The following is a 19,268-nucleotide window of genomic DNA, read 5'->3' as shown; positions in this document are numbered from 1 at the left end:
CAAAGTATGGAATATTCCTTGGAAATTACAAAGGTCCACATAGAAGCAAGGACTGTTATCATAGACCAGGCAGTGGGGCCCTTTGGGCGGCATGTAAGGTTTTCTGCACCTGGGAGACCTTCTCCTTGCCTTCTTAGCATTTCAGGTTGGGTTCCAGCTTACACTAAACAACCCATGCAACTGACTTCCCCCAGGAGGGGCAAGGGCCCAGCTGGGATATGAGTTTCTAGACAGGAAGTAACCTGTGATCCAACTTTAGGTCTCTGTCCAGAATGTTCCATGGTCAAGACACTAGGGCCCCTGAGTACCCTTCCACCAGGCTTCAGTTGTAGGTCGGAACAGTGGAGGGCTTTTTCAAAGGTGGAGTGATTTTTCTGGGAGCAGAGGTGCAGGGAATCAAGAGAAGGGTCTCTTTGGCTAAGGTGGGCTGGCTGTGCTTAGTGTGCTCCCCAGGCCCTGGCTGCCAGGCTGAGTCGGCTGTGAGGGAGGCGGGGATGGAGCTCGATGCATCTTTGTCTCCCAGCTTTGCCCCCTTCCCCCTCCCCCAGAATCAATCTTGCAAATTCCACACAGCAGGGAGCTGGCCATCATGCTGGTCTACAGGGAGAGAATGGAGTTATTGAAAGGAGCTGAGAGGCCTAATGAGGCAAATATGTTAAATAAAGAGTCCCAAGACACCCCCATGACTACCATGCGCCAGCTCACAGATGTGTGGCCATATGCACACATGCACACACTTGTGCACATGATACACATAGAGACACAGACTTACTTTGAACAGATATTTACTAAACTTCTAAGGGGCCCTGGCAATGCAAAACTGAATCCAGTTTCGTCCTCAGGGAGTTTGCAGCCCAGGGCAGATTGGGGAGGACTGACTTAATCAATGTGGTGGCCAGTGCTCGCTCTTCTGTGTGCAAAGCCAAGGGAGTTCAGAAGAGGGAGAGAGGCATTTATTCTGCTTGTAGGGATCTGGAAGTGCTTCAAAGAAGAGATGCTACTTGAGCTGAAGGCTGTTGAAGGATATAAGAGTTCTCCAGGTGGGCAAGACAGAAATCTAGCTAGATGCTACCTCACGCAGGATTTCTGGTTCTTTCCCTGCCCTGCCCTGGTTGGCCTGGGTAACCCAAGCCTATGATCCCTTGAGACTCTGCATGTGTCTGCCCCTGTGAGCCACTGAAGGCCGGGATTGTGTCTTTGTGGCTGTAGTTCCTGCATCATGTCTAACATACAGAAGATTTTCAGTAAAAGCTGAATACGTACATAAAGGAGGAGAAGACATATGAGACAGAGAACAGCAGGTGCAAAAGCAAAGAAGAGTGGAAATGAAGGGGTGTTGAGGCATTTGTCTGGACAGAACACAGGCGTGCAACGACTTAAGACAGAGACGACTGAGAACTGCAGCCCTCAGCACCTGTCACGGACTCTCCCTATTAAAGAACTTTCCTAGACTGAGGAATGAATAGCTATTGTTCACACATCCTCCCAAAAGCCTATCTTCTCTCCCACCCTGGAGGTGATAAGAGGAGTGTTGGCACAGGAATTGCTCAAGGTCAGGCAGGAACCAGGCCCAGTTTCTCCACTGTCACTGCCCATAGCTTACAGCCTACAGCCTGGTGAAGACCCCCACACCATGGACTAGTGAACCCCTTGAGAATCTGGTTCCCATTAAGGTGCCAGTAAAGAAATTGAGGAGAGTCACATGACAAAGTCAGGCCAGCTGTGAGTAGATTGACAAAGGTCTCAAACAACGGAACCAGTCCCGAGGTTCTGACATGCCTGGAGGGTCTGCAAGCACCAGGGGCTCACTTGATGTGGGGGTGGGTGGGGGTAGCTGGGAGAACTCTTGTTCTTAATGTTCCCCAAAATCACACCATCAAATTACATACCTCACCAACGTGGGGTGCAAAGAGGAGCCCAATTCTCCCAAGGAGGAACAGGCCACCAATAACAGTATTCTGATTAGGGCGACGAGGAAGATAATTCCGGCCCATGCTCCATGGACTCTATCCTGTAAGGCAAGCCCCAGAGGGGGGACTGTAGCATGGTGGAGGGCACCCCTCTGCCAGCCTGGACTACATGGCTCTGCCACTTGTGAGCTTCGGCTGGGATTTGGTGAGGGTCCTAAGGCCGTGCACAGCCTGGCTCACAGTAACTGTATAACAAGACTAAGCTGCCATAAGTATTCTTGCTAAATTCCTCAAAACCAATCCAAGAGATATGCAGAATCACCCTCATTTTGGGAATGAATAAATCAGAGTTCAGAAAAGTTCATTAATATGTCCCGAGATCACACGGCTAGAGCCAGCAGAGCTGAACCTTGAGCCCACGGCAGCTGACCCAGGAGCCCTCACTTTTGAGCTGTTTTATATGACTTCCCAGCAAGAAATGGGGGCTCCAATCAAACTGACTGGGGGGTGTTGTTCCAAGAGCTGGGGCAAGGCTGCGAACACAGAGAAAGAAGGCAGAGAATGGTTGATGGAAGTGTCAGTAAAGAAATAGGCATTAAAATGTTAGAAGGTTCCAGAAGGGGGTTAAAGGACCAATGGGCACCTCTTGCCCCATCCCCTCTTCAGGTGAGGCAGGCTGGCTGTGGGTGAGACTTGGTGTGAAGTCGGGGCCCTGCTGACGGCTCAGCCCTGTGCTGGCACCAGCCAGTCAAGGCTCCCCAAACGATTTCCTGTTATTTAGTGAAAGTATCCGGAGAGCTCAAACACTCCAGAAGTTTAGATTTTAAAATAATAACAAAATCAGTAAAAAGTTTCAGTCAGACCAACCAGAAATCCAGTCAGGTGGGTTAAATATTTGGGAAACTCAGGCTGCACTACTTCTGTCAAGTTTCATTGAAACTTCTGCAAAATCAATCAGAAACGTGGTCAGTTGATCTCAAAGTCCTGGGAGTCTAGACAGAAGTTCAGGCAGGCCTCACATGCGCTGAGGTGGTGAGCTGGAATTCAGTGAGGTGGGCCCAAAACCCAGCAAGGTCAATCCAACATCCACATCGGTCCAAAGTTCGGTGCCATGAGGCCAAAGTCATTGCAACGTCAGCCCCACCCGACCAGCTGGCATCTTGTAGGCCGCCATCCGGGTGTAGGACTGGGTCCCTGATGGGGAGACAGAGATAGAAAGGACTGGCTGTGCGCGCAGGCAGGGAGGCCAGAGTAGAGATGAAATGGTGCTGTCTGGGGTTTCCAGAACCTTCTCCACCAGGAGCTGGGCCGAGGAAATGGAGGGGAGGAGCTAGAGAGCTGTTTCCAGACAAGCCAGCCCCTGCCATGCCTCAAGGAGACCTGAGCGCCACTCTGCTGGCCTCTGTGGATCTAGCATGTCACCCAGCTGTTGGCCTGGCCCGCCATCCAGCCCCTGGGCAGCCAGCCAGTGTGTCCTTCCCTAAAGGACAGCAGCCCTGTGAGCACACGTCGCATACCTTGTCCGCGTGCAGTCTGCCTGTCTGTTCTCCCACGCTCTTTCCCCTTTCTGGCCAGAGTTGAGCCAGCAAAGCCAAGGACTGGCCTGGCGCCCCAGCACATGGAGGTGTAGCTGGGCTCTGACCCAGCTCCTCAAACAGGTTCCATATGGTCCTCCCGGCCATCCCTCATTCCCCTTCCCCACCTTGACTGTTTCTGAGATTAAAACCCTTTCCTGGTTGTCAGCAAACAGCCACAGGGAGGGGCTGCCCCGCTGCTTTTGGGGAGTGAACTGGTGTGGAATACTCATCAGAAGGCTGGCTGAGGGGGGCAGAGCTCCTGTGCTGCTGGGTGGGGGTTTTGGAGGGGCGCGCAGGGCATGAGCATGAGAGAGCTCTGTCTGCCCCCCTCGGCCCAGCTGCAGCTTCTGGAGCAGGTCCCGAGTATCTGGCTTGGCATTGGGACCCCAAAGCTCAAGGTGGGAATGTGCATTGAATCTGGGTCACTCAGATTCTCTTCTGGGCCCAGAATTCCTTCTGCAGTGAAAAGGGATGTGACGAAAGCCAAGAAAAGGACAGCTGAGATGGGAGGGGAGCAGGGAGGCTAATCCACATATGTGACACATGGGCCTCCATCAGTAAAAGGAGATGTGGCACGTGGTACTAGAGTGGTCCTGGCATCCATTCTGGCTGAGCCTGGTGCTCACACTTTGGTTGTAGGCCTGTGGGGAAGTCTTGGGGTCCCAGGACTGGAGCATTAGGGTGAGTGGGAGTAGGGGTGCTCCAGGAGCTTTGGAATGAAGCTGGGATTGAAGTATTTTAATAATTTAACAGCCAGCCATGTAGTCCCAGTGGTCCTGCTGAACCTTCACCTTGAGTTGGAGCCCATCTCAACATTGGCTCTGCCTTCTTCCCTGGAAAGGTTTCTGTTGACTGTGAAACCTGAAGATACACACACAGAGATGTGTGTGAGTGTGTGTGTGTGTGTGTGCATGTGTGTGTGTATGTGTGACCTCTCTGAACTCCCAGCACTTTTAGGTACCCAGGATATCCACAAGCATGTGCCCACCCTGGCCCTCGGTCTGCTCTTACACCATGTCCAGCTCCACCACGTCCAGCCCAGAGGCTCATCCAGACCCAGAGGCAGAGCTGATCCACGTCTGAGCCCCTGGCTGAAGCTTGTCCTGGGGCTTCTGAACACTTATCCACCCTCCATCCTGTCAGACCCTTGCCCAGGATCTGGTATGAGCATCTGGGGTGCAGAGCATTTGGAAAGCTCCCATTTGAATGGTCTCCTCATGCCTGTCCTCCTGCCTCAACCAGCCACACCCTTGGCCTGGCTCTGGGAGCCCATCCTGCCCCCTGGAAAGATCAAAGCGGGCTCCCTGTCTGCCTGCAGTGATGACATCTGTCCGGAGCAGGTGGTGATTTAGAATCTCAGCCCTGGCAGGGCCTCAGAGCTCCATCCTGGCGGTGTCATTTTTCACATGGACACTCAGAGAAGGGAAGGGACACTGAGCTGGTGGCTGAGCTGGGACTAGAACTCAGAGCTCCACAGCCCCTGAGATTTCCCCAGCAGCATCCTCATGGACAAAGGGAGAGAGTGGACAAGAAACTCAGTCAAGCCAGAGCGTCCCTTCTTTAGGACAAGCTGTGTCAGAAAGTCCTCCTTGGAGATGGATGGCTAATGGCCTTTGGTCCTGCTCTCACCCACAGCGTCCGTCACTTTCCTAATCCATGTGGGGTGCCAGGACATCATGCTGTCTTAGGGAGACCCACACGAGGTTGCAGGGCAATTTCTAGGGCATAATGGGAGCGTGACCTGTGAAACATTTTGGAACACTGGTGGGGAGGGGTCCTGGATACAGAGGCTAAGACCCTGAATCCCACTTTTCTGTCCTACTCCCTTCCTCCCACCCTCACCTTAGCCATTAAAGCTGCTGCTATGTGCAGGGACAGAATGTAAGCTTATTTTATTTCCTCTTTTGGGGTGCTGTGTAGAAGTCCAAGGCTGACCCGTCATGGCTCCAGCCAGCCCCTGAGGCCTGAGCCCTTTGAGTGTGTGTGTGTAAGGAGGGCTGTGCGCCTGGACCAACTTCCCACTGCCTGCCCGTCCAGCCCCATCTCCCTTACAAAGCATCTGGGAGCCCTTTCCAGCAGTCCACACCCAGATGTCCCAGGCATAGTCACAATGGGCAACTTTGAGTCCCCCCAGCTCTCATCCCGTCTTCCTGCATCTGGGCCCTGCTCACCTGTTTCTCCTCCTAAGATGTTTTTGCAGGGGCATCCGTGCCTTTCAGCCTGCTCAAACTCCGCTGGGCGCTTTGGTCACCCCTCCGACCCTTACTGACCTTCACACCGCTTTCCCGCTGCATTGCATTCCACTGCTTGTGCATAACCCTCAGAGTCCCGAGAATGAAGTGGGATGCACTTGTTTGGGATGTTATTTTCTCTTGGGAGTTCACTCTGTGCTCTGCATTCAGAACACAGACTGTGTGATTAGGAAGAGGGTTGAGACAGATGGTGACAGAAGGAGCCCGCCTGGCTTGGGACCCTGACAAGCCCTGGGCTTTAGAAGAAGGGAGAGGGTGTGGGAGCCTACTGGAAAGGTGGGAGCAGGTCTGGAGTGAGAACAGGCCTTGGCCACTGAGGAAGGGGCTTCCCTGGGAAGCTTTCGGAGGCAGCAAGAGACACAGGAGGGAAGGGCTGGTGGTAGGTCCTGGAGCTGCCTGGCTTCCAGGCCCAGGGGAGGCCCAGAGTTGAGAAAGGTCCCCTGGGTCCTGGTGCCTTGCAGGAAAAGGCAGGAATGAAGGTCATCCTGGTGACGAGCTCCGTGGATTGATGTCTATAATGTGAGGGCTCCACTGAGAGGTGTCCCAAAGGGCCCTGCAGGGCAAATGCTGCAGGAACACACTAACCTCCCAGCACCTGGGATTACACAAGCTCCCATAACTCAAAGTCCTCCTGGGGGAAAATGGAGGGTGGCTCCAAACTCACTGAAATTGTGTGCACCTCCACAGCTGAGTGGGGCTCAAGCCTGAGGCTAAACTGCTGCGGACACAGCTGAGCTGCAGCCTGAGTGTGCTTCACTGACACTGACCCAGGGTCCCGGGCAGGGTCTCTGATCCTCACAATTCTCTCCCTGGGGCACATGCTATGATTCCTTCCACTTTACGGATGAGGAAACTGAACCGCAGAGGCCCAGACAGCTTGCCCAAGGTCACAGAGTTGGTATGTGGCAGGGCTTCAGATGTGTCTGTCTGACTCCCAAGCCCATGCTACACACTGCCCTCCCTATTAGTGGGTTCCCTGCCCCTCCCTGGACAGCCCCACCTCAGGGGACAAGAGGTGGATTTAAACATCTGAGCCATGGTGTTGGCATTTAGCCAGGGCCTGTCCTGCGCCAGCCCGTGTTGTCTCTGTGCCAGTGTATGGGTCCTCCAGAATCCCAACCCCAGGGGTCTCTCCCCGGCTGCCTTTCTGTTTTGTCCTCATCACAGGCCCAGGAGCAGACCCACCCACAGCTGTGGCTTGGAAGGAACACATTATTACTGATGTCACCATCGTCCCTTACCTGCTGTGTAGCTCAGTGCTAATTCCATTGCACCTCACTGTAGCTCTAGGAGGGAGGTGGGGTGGGAACTGTGCTCATTTTACAGGTGAAGAACTGAGGCTCAGAGCTTGACCTTGGCTACACTGAAGGTGGGGAGGAGCTGGAACGCAAAGGCAGGTCCCTCATTTTCCCCCAAGTTTGTCTGAAGATGAGAATCACCTGATGTGCTTACTGATTCCCAGGTTCTAATTCAGACCTTTGAATCCTGTTTCAGAGGAGAGGGCAAGTCTCCTGCCTCTTCTGACAAAGCTCTCTTGCCAGTGATCTGCAAATTTATTTGAAGCCTTAAACTTTTTATTCCAAAAATTTTTATTCTGGAGAGGAAACCAATGAAACAGATCCTCTGACTTGATCAAAGGGACTGGAGGTGACCACCCTGCTGCCCTGAGGGAGTTACCCAGAGTCCCAGGGTGCCTCCGGGCCTGAGTTAAAAAATCACGTGCCGCACTCTCATTCAAACCTCAGGTCTGCCACTTAGCAACTGTGTTCCCAGAATGTTACTTACCTGCTCAGTGCCTCAGTTTCCCATCTGTACAATGGGAACAATGCTATTTGCCTCCAGAATTATTGTGAGGATCAAATGGGCAAGTGTCTGTTAAGCACAGAGAACAAAGCCTGGCACATAAGAAGTGCTAAATAAAGGAATGTCATTCGTTGGGCCACCCAGTCTTGGCTCATCATTTTATGAGGCCTGCACCATGCATTAGCTGATTTAAATGGTTGCCTTAGTTAAAGGAATGATCGAATGACATCATCCTAATGAATCAGAAAGAAAAGCAGTCAAAGCAATTGGTAGATTTAATTGAATAGTTTGCAGTGTTTTTAAAAATACCCATGAGATTATGGTGGATGCTGCTGTTTTGCACGGGGTGGCCAGCCACCTCTGTGGACACTGGTAGCCTGGGATGTGAGCAGATAAGCTTCAGCCACCCCTGACCTCGCCCCAGGCTTCCGGAAGAAGTTTGCATGAAAGCAGACAGACGTCAGACAGTGGACTTGCCGCCAGTGTTTCCCTGATTGCTCAGGTGCCCTCAGAATGGCCATCGGGTCAGATCCTGGAAATCTTGAGTGGTTTCCCAGATGGGACCTTTGAGCTTTGCTAATTCATTCCACCCGGTTTCCTCTGGGGGAGCCCAACAAAGGGATTATTTACTTCCCTCCCCTATCCCCCACTAGGGCCTTTTAGAGGGGGCAGCTCTGTCTGCTCTGGGCAGGAAGGGGCGTTGGCAGGAGGACAAGAATAACCATTTCTTTCCAGGCTCTGCTGTCTTCCCCGAGGACACTCAGATCTGTGTGGGAGATACCCAGGGTCTTGAGAGGTCCCAGGAGAGAGGCTGCTGGGTGCTGTGGAGACCCTGGGGTTACCTGGAGCCAGGACCTCTCTAGAGAGGCACAGCGGGAACTGAGGGCAAATCACACTGACATCCATGTGAAATCAGTTAGGCTGATCATCAAAGGGCAGCCTGGGGGGAGGAAAAGGACCCCAGACAGGAAGTGAGAGACCTCATCATGTTACTTACCTCCCTGGTCAGTGACTTCTGTTGAGGATAAAGTCTCCAACCCCCCCCGCACCCCTGTCCTGGTTCACCCAGGCTACATGCCAACCTCAATTTACGATGGTCCCTCATGCTCCAAGCTCAGCTAAAGCCTGCTCCTTCCGCCTCAGGACCTTTGCACATGCTGTCCATTATTGTTTCCCCTTCGTTCTTTACCTGTGCAATCCCTCCTCAAGCTAACAGTCTCAGTCTGAATATCACTCTTCCAGGAAGTCTTCCTTGAAGTTGTGCACTGCCCTTTAGATTTCTCCTTCAGGGCACTCAGCACAGTGGTAACTAACTCTCTCCAGTGTACATCTGCTGGGACTCTTAGCTGCTGATGACTCTCACTGCACCCCTCGCTATAAACTGCCTGGCCTCGGGTCCTACCTCCTTCCATGGGTGACCCACAGACTGGCTGGCTAATGCTGGGTACAAACACCTGGCCCCTTGCCTCAATCTGAGACGACTCTGAAGGGCCATCTCAGCTCTAGAGCACCCTGTAGGATGACCAAGGGCTAAATTAGAACCACATTGCAGGCCAGCTCCCTCCTTGCCCGGTCCTGCCTTCCTTGATTGCTTGTTCCCCCTTACCTACAATTTTGTTTTCCATGGTTTCAGTTACCTGCAATCAACCATGGGCTGAAAATGTTAAACGGAAAATTCCAGAAATGAACAATGCATAGGTTTTAAGTTGCGCGCCATTCTGAGTAGTGCGATGAAATCTTGTACATCCCACTAGGAACATGCATCTTCTCTTTGTCAATCGTATCCACACGGTATATGCTATTTGCCCCTTGGTACCCATCTTGGTTATCAGATCAGTTATGAGAGAGAAAGAGAGACCACAGTCACATAACTTTTATTACAATGTATTATTATAATGATTCTATTTTAATACTGGTTATTGCTGTTAATCTCTTACTGTGCCTAATTTATGAATCAGACTTTATCATAGGTATGTGTGTCTAGGAAAAAACATGGTATACATAGGGTTTGGGACTATCCGTGGTTTCAGGCATCCACGGGGGTCTTGGGACATATGCCCTGTGGGTAAGGGGTCGGCTATATCTCCTGCAAGCACCCCTCTCATCTTTTCTGCACACAGTTCTCTGAATCAGTATTTTCAGGGAACCCCATCTGAGGCATCCACCTTACCCGCTTCTCTCAGGGACCCCTTTTTTTTCTTGTCAAATCTTCTCTCAGCAAATGCTCTGGTAAACTCATTCACACGGAGGTACCAGTGGTAGACAATAGCTCAGTGGGCTTCCTTTCCAAGAGTCATCTGCTATCTATGGGTCTTATGCTGAAAGGTAGATGAAACTTTAGGAATCAGCAAAGTGGGTGTGAGGTTATCGGAGAATCAGGGACCGCACCTTGCCAGCAGCCTAGAGTGAGGTAGTCTTCTCAAGGCCCCACAAACAGTGGTCGGCGGGGTGGTACTGGTCAGAACCACAGATGTCCCCATCTTGAGGTCTCTGAGAGGGAAGCAGCAGGATGTGGGAAGGAGGGGCCTGGTTAGCTGTGTGACTTCTGCCCTTTGGAGCTGGGCTTCTTCAGCTGTACAGTGATGGGAAGTCATAGCCAGTGTAAACCTGCACATCCGTGTGAGCTCAGTTACGAAGAAGGTGTTCACGCTGGTTTGTATACACCAAAGAGCTAGAAGCACGTGCCTGACACAGAGGCTCCCAAGCTTTCTCTGTTTACAGCACCCTGAGTGTCAGTAATTTTTACGGTGCCCCTAGGCCAAAAGGAATGCCAAAGAGGCCCTTGGATTAAGTAGTTAGATCTAAATAACACAAAGCTTATTCTGTAGCCATCTGAAAAATACACAAAAATTGAAAGACAAAAACCATTTCTATTTCATTCTTGAATAAACAGTTATTCACTCCTGCCACGTGCTGTGGGCACTACGTGACTTGCAGACCTTGGCATCGTATTGGACACCATCATGAATTTCATTTCCTGTCCACAGTGATTTTCACATGGTTTTGCCCTTTATCACAGCAACCACCAAAAAAAAAAAAAAAAAAAAAAGAACGTCTCTAAGATATGACATAGTTGAAAGGAATGTCACATGATCTGAGGTTGAAGCTGGGGATTTAGAGAGCTAATAGTTTACAGAGCACCCGACAGATGTCACTGTGCTTTCCTCAAACCTTGAAATATCCCTACAGCGTCTGTGGCTCTGCTCTTGTGCCCTGTGCCCCAGCGCTCTGCTTGGGAGCTATCACCTTAGTATTAATCATGGTTATCCCCATGGACTGGAATTTGGGATGATTTTTACTTCTTTCTTTGTACTCTTTCCAAATCTCTTTAATAATGAGCTTAAAATGCTAAACTAGATCAGAACCAGATAGAGGTGATGGTTACACAACACCATGAATGTACTAAATGTTACGTCACGTGCATTTCACCACCAGAAAAAATCCCTAAAATATGAGAGATCAGAAGAAAAAAAGATTTATATTTTTCAAAATCCCAAACCCCTCAGGGAAGTTGGATGAAATGATGGAAGGGAAGAGTCTAGAAGCTGGGAAGCTGGGAGGCATCACAGCAGCCAAGGCTCCCAACCACTCACACTCCCCCATCCCCAACCCGCTGCCAGCTTCCCAGGGAAACACCCTTCACCAGAGACTTCTCCCCACTCTCACAGTCCACCTTCCCCTAGAGGGAGACCATTTCCCACTCCACTGGCTGGCTTCCTTGTTGGCAGAGATGCGAAAAGCAGGCTCCAGGAATCCCCCAGAAAGAACGCTCAGGAAGACTTCCTTGGGGCTAAGCAGCCAGCGGAGGCAGCAGGAGACCAGCAGCTGGTTTTAAATCTCCTCAACTATCAGTCACAATGTCTCTCCTGTTGATGCTCTGCCGTCCTTTCGGCCGTATGGATTGTTGCCCACTGCTCCAGCTGCCCAAGTCGATGCGCAGGAAGAAAGAGGAGCTGTGCTTCTGTGCGTGTCATGTGTGTGCTCCCACCCCTCTGGGAAGGCCAGGCGGCTGAGCCACGCCTTTGCTGGGCCTCCAAGGCTAGCGTCTTGTGCTAGCCTGTCCTACCCAGGAAGAAATGGCAGCTCAAGGGCCTTGGGAATGCTCGGAGGTGGACAGCCGTTGCTGGAAGCCAGGTGGAGGCGTGGGGGGAGATGCAAAGGAAGATTACAGTCAGCGCCAGGCCACCTCTTCTCGAATCTGCTTCCTTCCAGTCTGGAGCAGGTCCCCGCGTCCTTTCCTGTCTCTCTCTCTTCCTCTTCTTATAAGACCATCAGTCCTACTGATTAGGGTTCCATCCTTATGACCTTATTTAATCTTGATTACCCTCTAAAAGCCCTGTCTCTAAATGCAGTCACCTTAGGGGTTAGGGCTTCAACATAGGAATTTGAGGTTGACACAATTCAGTCCATAGAACAATGCAAGTCAAAATAAGGCTTTTACTACCGGACACATGAAAGATTACACATCTCCTAGCGGTACAGAAAGTGTGGGCCTAGAGCTACATTTAAAAGTAATTAGATAAATACACAGGAGGAAGCACTGAAATTAAAATAATCTCTAGGCATCAAGGAGTTTAAATTGTATTTGGGAAAATAATATAAAAATCTGCAAGCTTGAAAAGTGAAAGAGTAAAGGGAAAACTGAAATATATGTAGAATAAATGCCCCAGGGTACTCTAGCTTAGGGTGAAACAGCAGCAGCTTTTTAATCTCATCAAGGTAGAAGCTCCCGCATATTTCGCCACCTGTCCACTCTCCTAGGTTACACTGGGCGCTGCAGAGAACGCTGGGAATAGACATGATCGTTGCTTTTGACTAGATCTGACTACCTGGTGCATAATCTTATGCTGATGCCTCATTTATATGTGTGTTTAAAGAACTAACCTAATTTAGAAAAACTTCTATTTTGAAATAATTTTTAGACTTACAGAAGAGTTGCAAAGATAGCACAGAGCTCTCCTTACCCTTCTGCGAATGTTAACATTTTACATAGCCCCAAACCATGGGATACTTACCAAAGCTCAGGCCCCAATGTTAGTACAACACTGCTCACTAAACCATAGACTTCATTTGTATCTTCTCGGTTTTCCCCCTACTGACCATTTTCTGTTTCGGGACTGTCAACGATACCACATGGCATTGAATTTTCACGTCTTCTTAGGCCTCTGATCTGTGACTGTTTTTCGGTCTTTCCGTGTCTTTCATTGTCTTGATAAATACTAGGCAGGTATTCTGTAGAATGCCCCTTAACTTGGATTTGTCTGATGTGTTCGCATGATTAGACTGGGCTTATGGATTTGGGGGAGGAAGATCACAGATATAATAAGCTCTTCTTACAGCAGCATGTCCACCTGATCAACATTTCTTATTACGGGTCATGTTAATTTTGATTAACTTGGTTAAGGTGGGATCTGCCAGGTGTCTCCACTTAAATTGCTACCATTTCCCCCCTTTCCCTCACTATTTATTATGAGTCATAAGTCTAGCCCACTTTCATTGAGAGGGGAATTAAGCTAACCTCCTGGAGAGAGGGGTATTAAAGAATGGTGGACATGTGCTAAAAACACCACGGTAATTAGTAAGTATTTGAGGGGAGATACTTTGAGGCTATGCAAATACCTTGTTTCTCCCTATGGTTTTGCCCACTAATTTTAGCATCCGTAAGTGGATCGTGCCTGCAGCAATTATTACTCTGATGTTCTCTTAGTGGTTTTTTATTTTCCTCAGCCCTCCCTCATTTATTAATTAGAATTCTTTTGTATGAAAGAGTTCTCTCTTTCCCACCAGTTATTTATTATTAAATCATTTATTTGTGTCATTAAGGCTTCATGGGGATTTGTTTTATTGCATAAATTGTTGCAAGTTTGGCCACTGGAAGTTCTTTCAGCTTGGTTCTTCTGCCTTTTGACTTGTTTAAAAAGCACTTCCTTACTCCCGGGCACACAAGATGCTTTAGGCTCATCTGGTATTTTCTCTGCCCCAGACATAGAATCAGGCATTTCATCAAGGAGCCTGCTTCCTTTTATTGGGCAATGGTATTTAGAGACCAAGATCTGAGCATGAAGTGTCTTATTGCTACTGGGTGTCACTGCTTCTAGATCCTCTCAATGGACAGAGCTAGGAAATGTATGTGTGTACACAAACCCATGTATACATATCTGTCTATCTGTCTATCTATCTATCTAAAAGTAAATATTCATACCAATATCTCAGGCTCCAACCCAGCACAACACAGTCCACACGTTTAGTTTTGAATTTGAACAATTATATATACTTTTTATGTTTTCAAAAGTTCAATATGGTTCATTTGCAAATCTGTTACCTATTTTAAGGTACCATTTGTTGAGTTTTTACAAGTGTATGTACACTCATGTAAACACTACTACAATCAAGAGAGAGAACGTTCCCATCACCCCAAAAGTTTCCTTTATGGATTTTTCCAATAAAACCCCACCCAGCCCCAGACAACTGCTGCTCTGTCTTCTGTCACTATAGATTAGATTGGTCTTTTTTAGAGTTTCATAAAAATAGGAATTGTGCAGCATACCTTCCTTTGAATCTGGCTTCTTTTGCTCACTATATTAGTTTTCTGGGGCTGCCATAACAAAGTACTATGAACTGGTGCCTTAAAACAACAGAAACCTATTCTCTCAGAAGGACAGAGTCTGAAATGAAGGTGTCCGCAGGGTTGGTTCCTTCTGGAGGCTCTGGGGGAGAAGCTGCTCCATGCCCCTCCCTTGGCTACTGCGGTTGCTGGCAGTCCTTGGCGCGTCTTGGTTTGTGGCAGCACACTCTAATCTCTGCCTCCATCTTCATATGGCATCTGTCCTTGTGTCTCTGTGTCTTTCTGTGTCTCTTCTCTTCTTATCAAGACAACAATCATATTGGATTAGGTCATGAAATCCAGTAAGACCTCATCTTTACTTGATTACATTTGCAAAGACCCTATTTCCAAATAAGGTCACATTCAAAGGTAAAAGTGGTTAGGACTTTAACATATCTTTTTGGAGGAAAAATTCAACCCAGTACGCTCAGCATAACAATATAAAATTCATTCATGCTGCTATGTGTATAAGTATTTTGCTCCCTTTTATTAATAAGTAGCATCCAGTATGGATATCCCACAATTTGTTTATCTGTTCTCTTGCTGCGGACAGGAGTTGTTTTCGGTTGGAGCTACTATGAGTAAAGCTGTTCCTAACATTTATGTGCAGATCCTGAGAGCTGCGGTTTCTTCACGGCCTCATCAGTGCTTGGTATTGTCAAACCTTTAACTCTAACCATTTGAGTAAATCTGTGGTAGTAACTCGTGGTTTTAATTTGCATTTCTCTGATGACTAATGAGGTTAAGCATCCTTTTATGTGCTTGTTGGCCATCGCATATTTTCTTTAGTGAAACATTTACTTAACTTTTTTTAAACACATATTTTATTGGATTACTTGCCTTCCTGTGAGCTTTGATAGTTCTTTATATGTTCTGTGTACAAATCCTTTGTCAGATATATGTATTGTGACTATTTTCTCCCAGGCTTGCCTTTTCATTTTCTTAATGGTGTTCTTCCAAGAGTAGAAAATTTCAACTTTAATGAAGCCCAGTTTATGAATATTTTTCTTTTATGGTTCATGCTTTTTGTGTCCTATCTCAAGTCACATGTCTCCTATATATTCCTCTAGAAGTTGTAGATTTTATATTTAGGTCTTTGCCCATTTGAAGTACTTTTGCATGTGGTGTGAGGAAGAGGTTGAGATTCTTTTTCACATGGCTCCCCAATTGTTCTAGAACCATTTGTTGAAAAGACTAGTCTTTCAACATTAAAGTACCTTAGTGTCAAATCAACTTACTACCATATATGTATGGATTTACTTCTGGACTTTCTATATATTAATTTATAAATATGTCTGTCCTTATGCCAGTATTACATGGATTGATTACCATAACTTAATAATAAGTCTTGGAAATTAGGTAGTATACGTTTCTAACTCTGATCTTTCCAGTATTGCTTTGGCTATTCTAGGTCTTTGCATTTCCATATAAATTTTAGAATCAGCTTGGTAATTTCTACTCCCCCAAAAAGCCTTTTGGGATTTTTATTAGATTTGTATTAAATCTGTAGATCAGCTGGGGGTAATTGACATATTTACAATATTGAGTCTTCTAACCTATGAACATGATATATTCACCATTTGTTGGTTAGTTTTCAGGGTACAGGTCTTGCACATATTTTATTTTATTTTATTTATTTCTAAGCACTTTGGGATACTACTGTAAATAGTATTTTTCCACTTCAATTTCTAGTTGTTCATTATTAGCATGTAGAAATATAATTGATTTTTATATATTAACCTTGTGTCCTGCAATATTGTTCACCTCACTTACGATTCTAGAAACTTCTTTAAAAAAAATTTTTTTTAAATCCTCACTTGAGGGTATGTTTATTTATTTTAGAGAGAGAGGGAGGGAGAGAGAGAGAGAAACACTGATGTGAGAGAGAGACATCAATTGCTTGCTTCCAATACCAGCCCGACCTGGGATCGAACCCTCAACCTAGGTATGTTCTCTGATGGGGAATCAAACCAGAAACCTTTTTGGTGTACAGGACGATGCTCCAACCAACTGAGCCACCCAGCTGGAGCTCTAGAAATGTCTTTATAGATTTTTAAAGATTTTCTATGTATACAATTGTGTTCTTAAAAATAAAGACAGCTGTACTTCTTTCCAATGTGGACGCTTTTGTGTCTTCTCAACGTGTTGCTGTGGCGAGGACTCCCAGTGAAATCTTGAATAGAGATTTTGACAGAGACATCTTTTTCAATAAAAGACACTAAAGCAATTGGACATTTATGTGAAAAACAAACAACTCTAGTGATTTCTAGCCCTGTGTGCGCTCTGGGAGTTTTTCAGCTTAGAACCCCTGCTAATTGCTCTTTTCCCAGATGTCGTTCTTTGTTCAGCCTTGGTATTTACTATATGCTGCACAGATTGAGATCAGCCAAAGATATGAGGGGACTCCATGCAGATTTTAGAAGCCCTTTGTTTGCATAACTCCCTTCTTGCTGGTATTCTGTTCTGCAAATTCTAGGCAACTTGGCCTCCCCAAACTCTAATGTCTGTCTCTTCAACTCGGTGAGACTACTGGACTCAGTTTGGGTTCCCCCATCCTGCTTTGCATTCCAGAAATTCCTTCCATGCAGAAAACTGGGGCAAGGTTTGATCTCATTTGTTTCTCCTCTCTCAGTCCTGAGCTGCCTATTGTCCAATGCCTGAAAACAGTTGTTTAATCATCTCTATTTGTTGGTTACAACACTTGTAGTCCTTAGGAATCTAAATCTGTGGCAACACATATCCTTCCTTGTGTGTTTGGTAATTTTTTATTGTGAGTTCACATTTTGTTAAACTTAATCTTTGGGCATCAGGAGGGTCTCTGCTGGGAACGCCTTACTCCATAGACGATTTGTACTGGCTGGGAGCAGAGAGGTACTTCTGACCTTGAGCCCCTGTGGGCCCCTTCAAGGGTCCCAGACTTAATTTCAGCTCCTCCAACCTGCAGGTGGCTCTCCTTGGTGTTGCCAATAAATGCATTTAACATCAAGTCAATATCACTTTTGGGTTTTAGCTCTTTGTTAATTTTTTTCCTCCTTTGAACATTTCCCTAATACTCTGACAGCTCAGATATGTGTTTAAAATTGTGTTATAATTTTACATGGGATCTAGTTCTTTAGCAAGAGGGCCTTTCCCAGTTTCCAGGTTGGAATCAGAAGTCCTAGTCATTCACTCTCCAGCCACCCTTTCATCATTCATCCATTGCTCTTATTCCTGACCCCTTCTCCATTGACCACCACGATGCTCCCAGGCCCCTGCCAGATGCTGCAGAAAAAACGAGAGAAGGGCCTTGCCTTTCAGGAGTGACGTAATTGAGAAAACATCTCTAACACGTTGGCTCTCCTTAAAAATGCCCCTTGATTGAGAAGTACAAATTGGCAATTACGAAATAGTCACAGGGATGGAAAGCACAGCAGAGGGAATACCGTCAATAATATTGTAGTAGCTATGTATGGTGGCAGGTGGGCGCTGGATTTATCGGGGAGGTCACCTTGCAAGTTACATAAATATCTAACCACTATGCTGTACACCTGAAATTAATATAATATTGAGTGTCAACTGTAATTGAAAAATTAAAAAAAAAAATTTTAATGCCCCTTCCTCCCCTGCCAGCCCTCCCCCCCCCGGAACAGCCCAGGCTACTCTGTTTCCTGGCATCGCAGGACCTGGTTTCGAGTGGCTCCCAGGGAGGGGGCATTTCCCTGCTGGCTTCACCCCATGACCTGGACCTCAGTGGGCCCAGGGCCACTCTGGACCTACGGCCTCTGTCTGAACTTCTGGCCCACCCCTGCTCCTCTACATGGTCCCCCATCCACCTGCAGCCCCAGCTCCAGCCCAGGCATGCTTTCCCGAAACTCCAGAAGCTGATGGTGTTGTGAAGAAAGGGGGGCAGAGGCAGGGGCGGATAGTACAGGGGTGGGGATATCTTGAGGGGGTTGGATCTTGAGAACAGAATCAGCAGGTGCAGCCCGGGTTGGAACAGGCCTGGCGACATATGCTCACAGTCCCTGAACAAGCCTCACTTGTTAAAAAAGAAAAACAAAACAGCCCATCTTTCTCTGTGTAGAGTTAACGCATCTCTGAAGCTAGTGGCTCCTCGAGGGCTCAGGCGGCTGCTGACATTAGTGTGTTTGGTCAGGCTGGCTGCCAGCTCGGCCGTCTCCCGGGGCCCCCACTCCTGCATCCCAGGGTCTGAAGCAGTAAATCACCCACACGCCCTCTCTGAGGGGGGAGAGGTCTCGGGACCTCCTGGGGCTGGACAGAAAGAGGGCTCCCCACACAAACACCCCTGGCCCTTTCCCACCTCAGACAAGCAGCCTCTGTGGCTGAAAAGGGTTTGAGGGAGGTGGGGCCTTTGAGGGAGGTGGGGCCTTGGGAGGGAGTGGTAAGGGGAAGAGAGCTAATATGAAGCTGCTCTGCCCAGTGACCTTGGTGCAAATCCTGCGTTTCCTGCAGGTCAGTACCTTCCCGACTCGAACGTGCAGGTGAATCCCCTGGAGGCTCTGCTCAGCGGCAGATTCTGGCTCTGGAGGGCTCGGGTGTGGCCCGAGGGTCCGCACTTCTAGGCCGCTCCTAGGTGCCGCTCACATGGCTGGTCCAGGGGTTGTGAGCAGTGATGCTGAAGGGCTGGCTAGCCTGCAAGGGTCACTGTGCCTGAAGAGGGGTGTTGCTGCCCCGAGAGTCACCTGGAGAGACACCAACATGCCTGGCCCACCCAGTCATTGGATTGGAACCTCTGTGTAGGGCTGGGGTACCTGTGAGCTTTCTTCTTTTTTAAATGCTCCCCAGGGGGTTTGGAGGTACAGCCAGGATTGAGGGTCACCAGCCTAGAATATGGAAAATTATCCCCCACTTTAAAATTCAGGCTTTTGACCAATTCACTTGAACCTGGGAAGGAACGGCTGGAAATGGTTTAACGTGAACTCTTCCCAGGAGCAGCTTCCTTTCCACAGGGGGCCTGTTTTGCCACAAAGGGATGACAGCGGCGGAACTCCAGGCGGAGAAGAAATGACCAGGTCACACCTTGTCCAAACAACGATGCCATGTGATCTGGTTCCAGCAATTTCATGCCTTGGGCCTCCGCACGCTGGCCCTGACCAGTGAACTCCTGTTTTGGTCCATCTGG

This window comes from Miniopterus schreibersii (genome assembly GCF_964146895.1).
Source record: "Miniopterus schreibersii genome assembly, chromosome: 14".
Taxonomy (NCBI): domain Eukaryota; kingdom Metazoa; phylum Chordata; class Mammalia; order Chiroptera; family Miniopteridae; genus Miniopterus; species Miniopterus schreibersii.
This window is presented reverse-complemented; position numbering follows the sequence as displayed.